The sequence below is a fragment of the Trachinotus anak genome, unplaced genomic scaffold (genome assembly GCF_046630095.1).
Source record: "Trachinotus anak isolate AG129_WGS33_773 ecotype Australia unplaced genomic scaffold, CSIRO_AGI_Tana_v1 ptg000025l, whole genome shotgun sequence".
Lineage (NCBI taxonomy): Eukaryota > Metazoa > Chordata > Actinopteri > Carangiformes > Carangidae > Trachinotus > Trachinotus anak.
Genome location: NW_027273876.1, coordinates 286896 through 295000, shown reverse-complemented (window position 1 = coordinate 295000; position 8105 = coordinate 286896).

Genomic DNA, 8105 nt, shown 5'->3' with positions numbered 1-8105 from the left:
ATTGGCTGTTTGTGGAGGGAACCAGGTGACGATGACGTCAGGTTTGGTCTGTATTGACTTTTCATACAGGACACAGGAACTGATCAGTGTTACGCACAATATCTAATGACACAGTATGAACAGGTGGAGAAGCTTGAATTGTGCTACAGATTGTCTGTGTTTTTGTGTCCAGTTGATAGATGAGAAGCTCACAGCTTAGTCCTGGTTCCAGGTCTCTACAGAGCATGCCCAGATGTTCAATCTGAGGACACACACACACACACACACACACACACCCGTCTGTCTACTGACCTTATTAACTATCCTACAGTGTTTTATTCCACCTCCATGTTGTTCTTTAACCACAGTCTCGTTTTCACTGTTGAAGGTTTTTGTTCTGCTGTTGTGTTTTTTTGTTCCATTGTTGCGTTGTTGAAGGTTTTTGTTCCATTGTTGAAGTTTTTTGTTCCGTTGTTCTGTTGTTGAAGGTTTTTGTTCTGTTGTTTTATCTAAGTTGACGGTCTGAGGACAGAGGGTGGTGGAGGTGAATAAAAGTAACTTAAACAGGAAATGACCCTGACGTTAATCTCCTTCAGACTTAGAGTGAACTGTTTTAAATGCTGGTGTGACTTTTGACCTCTGACCTTAGTGAGGTGAAACCATTCACTCAGAGATAAACATCAATGTGTTTATTGAGTCTGTAGATAAACGTGTGTGTGTCTGTGTGTGTGTCTGTGCACCGTTTACATCTCAAATCACTTACTGCTGAACACAGCACACACCCGTGAGGACCAGACCCCTCCCACCCCAACCACCTCCCCCCACTCTGAGCTGTGACTCCAACATGGAAACTCCATTAGACCGACAGCAGCAGGACGCTAACATTAGCCGCTAACAACTCCTCTGTCTGTCTGTTAGATACAGAGATCCTCTGGAGACCAGACAGGGACCATCAGTCCTCCTCCTCCTCCTCCCCCTCTTTAACATCACACACAGCCCCCCCCCCCCCCCCCCCCCCAGGTGGGTGATATTAATCCAGTTAGGTCAGGGTCTGTGTCAGGAGAGAGATTAAAGAGAGAGAGAGGTGTAGAGGAGGGGAGGTGGTCTGTCCTCAGATCAGAGTCTGGAGGATTTCACTGTGTGAAGGTTTAATCAGGAGCTTGTTAGTGACACTTGACGTCTTTAACGAGGTTCTCCAGCAGCTTCCTGTTCCCCCCACACACAGATTAAGACCTCATTAAGGACTAAAACTGAGAGTCACGTGACCCCTGATAACACAGCCACCACACCTGAACCTTGACAAACCACCAACTAAACCAGATCCAGAATCAGCTCTAAACTGAACCTAAACCACACCCGAAAGGGCTAACCTTGGCCTGATCTAGACATGAACCAGGCCTATTAATAATGGAGGATTATTGAACGGAGCCGTCTCTTAGTTCCTGTTCGCAGACTGATGTGGATCTGGTCTTGGGACTGGACTCTAACGAGTATTTGATGATGATGTGATTATTGAACTTCTTGTCTCATTATCACCTCAGCCTCGTGTCACAGCTGCTTTGGAGTTCAATCACTTTCCCTCACATTAGTTTGAATGGTTTCCATGGTAACCTTCCTTAATGAAGAGCGGCTGTGTGTCTGATTACATTTCTGATCACATTATGTCACTAATAATAATAATAATGAAGATAATAGTTAAATTTTAATGATGAAGAGCTGGTCATTAACTCACCTTCACTCATCTTTTATCTTTTATTCATCTGTTCTTCTTTCATCTGCTGCAGCTTTTTATCAGAACCATCACGCGTTCACACAGGAAGCTTCCTGCTTATTAACTGCAGCTTCATCTTCATGTGTTCATTTATTTTATTTTAGATTTGATTGATCAGATTTTTTTCTTTCTGATGAGACTTGTTTTCATTTCTTTGTTAAATCTCTTTCACCTGCTGCTCAGCCACACGCTCAAGGCTCAAGGACTACCTTGAGCTCCTCAAGGACCTTTTCACTGTCTTCAATGAGTTCTGGAAATCCACAATTATCCTGGGAACCTTTTCAAGGACACCTGTTCTTCATGGGCCATTTGAACGTCCTCAAGGACCCCTGGAACCTTTTCAAGGACCTTTGAAATCATAAAAAACCAGTGAAGTTTTGTCAGAGCGATGTGGACCCCCATAAGGACTATTTGGATGCCCTCAAAGACCCATGGAATGTTTTTAAGGGGTCCTAAAACCAGGGATATCTTCAAGCAGCATTTCAACTTTCTCAGTGATGTCTGGTACTTTCTCAAGGAGCCCTGGAAAAACCACCAAAGGCCATTTGAACCTCCTCAAGCACCTTCTAAAAGATTTGTGGAACAACCTCAGATCAAACCACTTCAAGGACCTCATGAATCCCCTCAGAACTTTTCAAGGATCATTAGAACTCTTCAAGGCCACATCTGGAAGTTTCTCAAGGACCTCTCTGACCTCCTCAAGGCTCCTCAAGGAGAATCCTGCTCTCCGATTGGCTGTCAGGTGTCAACTCTCACAGGAAGTTGTTCATATGTTCTACTCACAGATTCAATGAAATATGATTGACAGCTGCCTCCCCTCCCCCAACCAATGCTGGTTGCCATGGTTTCAGCATTCAGAGAGAGAGAGAGAGAGAGAGCCTGTGTTTTATTGGCTGAGCTCCGTCTGTCTGTTTTAATGAGCTCTCATTATTAGCTCGTTAAGATGGGAGGGGTCATTAACGAGACAAACTGACCAGCCTCCGGACACACACACATACACACACACACACATATATATATATATATATATATATATTATATATATACACCCACCCACCCACCCACCCACACACACACACACACACACACGGCAGATGTGTGATGACCACCTCACATTAAAACTTTAATTTTTTCCTTTAATGGCTGTCGTTAATGTTTTTTTTTAGGGCACTACTAATGCCCCACCCCCCACCCACCCCCACCACACACACACACACACACACACACACAGGTATAATGTGGTTTTATCCCTGTCATTAGCTTTTACTCAGTCGCTGCCGTCGACCTTTAGGACCAAGTGACAGATTTAAAGTGACAGGATGGGTCTCAATAAAATAACAGACAGTAGAGACAGGCAGTAGTCACAGACGGTAGAGGCAGTAGAGACAGTAAAGACAGACAGTAGAGACAGTAGAAACAGTAGAGACAGTAGACACAGACAGTAAAGACAGACGGTAGAGACAGTAGAGACATTAGACACAGACAGTAAAGACAGAAAAGACAGATAGTAGAGACAATAGAGACAGACAGTAGAGACAGACAAAACAACATAAAGACTCAAATACACAATGCCTCATGTTGTGTTCACTGAGTCTGAGAGAAACCAGGTGATCTACGTCCTGACGTGGACCTGGGAGGGACCGGTCTGGAACCACATCAAAACCCCTCAAATATCCTTGAGGGTCATCTGGACTTCCTCAGAACCCCTGGGAATATTTTCGAGGACCTTTGAAACCACCTCATCATCAGGGACTACAAGGTCTTAAAGGCCACATGGAAACTCCTCAAGCACCTTCTCAAGGACCTGAACCAGAACCAGAAGCCGAGGAGACCACGTGGATCATCTCTTCAGCTGCTGTATCAGAGCTGAGGTGTTCAGGTGTTCATAGGCCAGGTCAGTACTGTCCAGACTCTCTGACGTCAGACCAGGACCCAGATCTCAGGGTCTCTGCTGGATCAGTCTTCACCTGTAACTGCAGAACTCCAGGTGTGATCAACATCACTGCTGACACACACACACACACACACACACACACACACACACACACACACACACACACACAGACTGTGTGTCCAGACTGATCCAGACTGACACCACCACCCGTCCTGTTCTATATGTGGAGATGATAAAAAATATGTGGGGATCTCAAGCCATGTGTTCTGAAAAGAACAATGGAGACTCCTATATGTCCCTCCAAAAGCCTGAGCCAGAGTTGAATGTAAACTCAGCATCAGCATCGGCTGAGGCCAGGCACTCAGCAGGGATCCCCGGGAGAGAGCTACTCCAAGCTCTCTCCTGTCTCGGCCGCTGAAAGGGAGCAGTCTTCAAACGTTTGACTTTTTCCACCACTTCTTAAAGCCTTGGTAATAGGACTGTTGTTTGTTTCCTTTTTCGTTTTTTTGTTTTTTCATTTTTTGGATCTGACATAGATCGCTGTGCAATCAGCTGATCTTACTTTCTGTGAGGACGAGTACGCATCTCACCCACATTTAGGCTGTCCTAGAGTGTGATCGCGTGATAACACGTAAAGCTCAAGGGTCCCTCCCTTTGTCCTCGTTGTTCACGCCATTCACACTCCACGGCCAGCCGCCATCTTGGCTCTAGTGAGTACGTCACCCACATCACGCTGTCACCATCTTGGCTCCTACTGACACGTCACTCACTCAACTTCGCCGCCATCTTTTCTCTCTCTCTCTCTCTCTCTACCTCACACACACACCCACGGTTTTTACATGTGTGTTTGCCTATGATCATCTAGTTAGTAACCAATGTTTGTTTTAGTTATGTTAGTTATGTTTAGTTTTAGTTTGAATAATTATTACTCTTATTAATAAATCCTTTTATAACTTAACTCATCGTTATCTGTGATTATTGTGGGTATATTGGTGTTAACAGCTGGATTCAGGACAGTCAGTGCTCGAGTTCACCCTTCAACCAGCCTTCTGAGACTATATTTTGAGCCATCAATTTGGTCATTGGTCCTTGGTGACAGGGTGGTGGTTGCCCGAGGTTACTACTTGTAGTAAACATCTATATATATATATTGGTGATTATCACTGATAATCATTAATATTACACGCCAATAACCAAATTGCCCCTACCTGTGCAGAACAAATAAGTGTGAGGTAACATCTGCCCAGATGTTTTTCAGTGATTAATCTCACAACCGATGAGAGAAGAAGGTGCAGGTGTTTGTGGGAACAGGTGAGCCAGACCAAATATAGCCAGACCAAATATAACTGTGAGAAGGATTTACCTTTGACCTCTGACCACATCAGACAGATGTCTGACAGATGTTTGTTGGGTCATGTGCTAAAATGTCTGATGTTTCTTTACAACTAAAGAACAGATCTGTTGCTACCTGGCTCCTCCCTCACCTCCGCACAGCTGACCAATCGCAGAGGGAGGTGGCTGTGATGTGGGGTCCTGTAAATCCCACTTGAACCTTTACATCAACAGCTTTTCAGTGTGATCCAGTTTATTCTGACACATGATGTTTACATGAAACATTTAGATTCAGACTGGTCCAGACTGATCCAGACTGAGCTCGGATTCTGGTTCTCCATGTGAACACAGACTGTGTCTCTGTGATTCTGTCAGAGCCTGAGGATAAAGAGGAAAATGATTAAGTGTCAGAAACAGTGAAACACAGAAAGCTGACGAGTGAGAGTCCCCTGGTGATGGCAGCTAATCTCCTCTGATGACCGCTGGGAACAACATGATCGTCACGTCATATGACACGCACGCACGCACGCACGCACACACACACACAAACCGCAGTAATTAGTAGTCTTGTGTTCTTGCTGCCAAGCTGTTACTGTGAGCTCTCAGCTGCCAATCATAGTGATTCCCTCTGTAATTCAGCAGCCAATCAGCTGCAGAGAGCCCTGCAGCTAAAAAAACAGACAGAGAGAGAGAGATGAAGAGAGAGGAGGAAAAGAGGAGAGGGAGTGAATTAAAGAGATGAAGAGAGAGACAGAGACACTGTGCTACAGTAAAAAACTGAACTACTGGTCATCTCTGAAACACACTGACACACACAGACACACACAGACACACACTGACACACACAGGTCAACAACAGAGCTGACTCAGAAACACATCAGTCAAAGTAGTATCACTACTAATACTGCTAGTACTACTACTGCTACTGCTACTACTACTACTACTGCTGCTACTGCTGCTGCTATTGCTACAGCTACTGCTACTACTGCTACTAGTTGAAATCTCCTACTAGTGACTCCTTTGCAGCAACTTGTGGCACTTTTGTCAAACTAGTTCCAACACACTCCTTACTAGTGATGCCAGGAGCTGCACTAGTAGCAGCAAAACACAAACTAGTCAGCTTTTTTACGGACGAGTGGCCCTCTGGACCAAACACTCAAACACTCAAAGTATTACTAGTTAACTAGTAACCTGCAAAAGCTCCAACATGTTAACTAGTAGCAGCTATTCACCTCACTAGTTTACTAGTAACCTAAAAAAAAATTTAACTAGTGAGAGCCAAAATCCTCACTAGTGTAGCAAGTGAGGATTTTACACCTTACTAGTTAACTAGTTAAGGTATCTAGTGCGCATTTTGGCTTTCACTAGTACAACTAGTAACATGTTTTGCCTCACTAGTTAACTAGTAAAGTCAAAAGACACTCCAACTAGTGTGACTAGTGAGCATTTTGGCTGTCACTAGTTCAACCAGTAAACATTTTTAGCATCACTAGTTAACTAGTGAGGTCAAAAGGCTTTAACTAGTGTGACTAGTGAGGATTTGAGTTTCCACTAGGTCAACTAGTAAACATTTTAGACCTCACTAGTTGACTAGTGAAGTCAAAATGTCTCATACTAGTGTAACTAGTGGATTTTTTGGACCTTGCTTGTTAACTAGTAAACATTTTGAGTTTCACTTGTTCACTAGTAAGGTCAAAAGATACTTTAACTGGTTAACTAGTAAGGTGTAAAATCCTCACTTGCTGCACCAAGAGGATTTTGGCTCTCACTGGTTAACTAGTGCAAAAAAATGATGGGTTACTAGTAAACTAGTGAGATGAATAGCTGCTACTAGTTAACATATCAGAGTTTTTGCAGGTTACTAGTTAACTAGTAAGACTTTGAGTGTTACGAGTTTGGTCCAGAGGGCCACTCGTCTGTAAAAAAGCTGACTAGTTTGGATTTTGCTGCTACTAGTGCAGCTCCTGGCATCACCAGTAAAGAGTGTGTTGGAACTAGTTAAACAAAAGTGCCACAAGTTACTGCAAAGGAGTCACTAGTACGAGTTTTTGGTCAACTAGTTGAAGTGCTTACAAAGACCAAATTAGTGAAACAAACTGATGCCTGATACAAGGATATGGAATAAATGCTCAAATGGCTTTCCATACTGCTACTACTACTGCTGCTACTGCTGCTACTGCTACTACTACAACTGCTACTACAACTACTAATAATAACACTGTTAGTACGAATACTACTGTTGGTACCACTAATACCAGTTATATGAAAGTCACGTACTGGTCTTGTAGTGGTCATAAACTGGTCATTAACCCTTCACATGCTGGCCAGCAGAGTGTTTTTGTGTCTACCGTCATTGTTTCTGTTCACTTTACAATAATTAAAGAGGTGGGGAAGCTCGTTAATGGCCTAACGAGTGACTAACAGCCCAGAGATCATTTACATACTCAAAACAAACAATTAAACAATTGGAGGAAAAACTGTTCCTGTAAACACACTGAGCAGCTCGTTAGGACACTTTGATGCTCATGAGCTAATATTGGTTCTGTCTGTATCACTGAGTAATTAAATCCTTAGTGTTACGCTCAGCCTCTTCGTCTCAAGGCCAGCTCCTCGTTAAGGCCCTTGAAGCTAATGAGCTCACATTGTAAACTAATTAAATGTGAATCCACACTGCTAACGAGCTAGCATACACAATCACACAGAGCATGTTGTTGGTTAAAGTCACCGCCTCCTACCAGAATACAGACCAGAGAAGAAGACCAACAGCGTAAGAGTCCACACACACACACTCACTCACTCCTTCACATCATCATGATCTGAATAAAATGTGTATATTCAGATTAGACACTCTAAACCTCCCTAGCCTCTGACCTCTGGCCTCTGACCTGTGAAATGCCAGGGAGGCTGAGGCTGGTCTGGATCCAGCTGTGTGGCCTACAAAGACAAAGACGTTGTGTTGGTGAGATGTTCGACTCGCTGCAGCTTTGAACACAGTCAGAGTCCTGATGCTCAGAAATGTCAGTGAACAAGTAGCTGAGCTTCAAACCTGCAGACAGTAATACAAACACACACACTCCACACACACACACACACACACTAACAAAAAGACAAACACAGACACACACACAC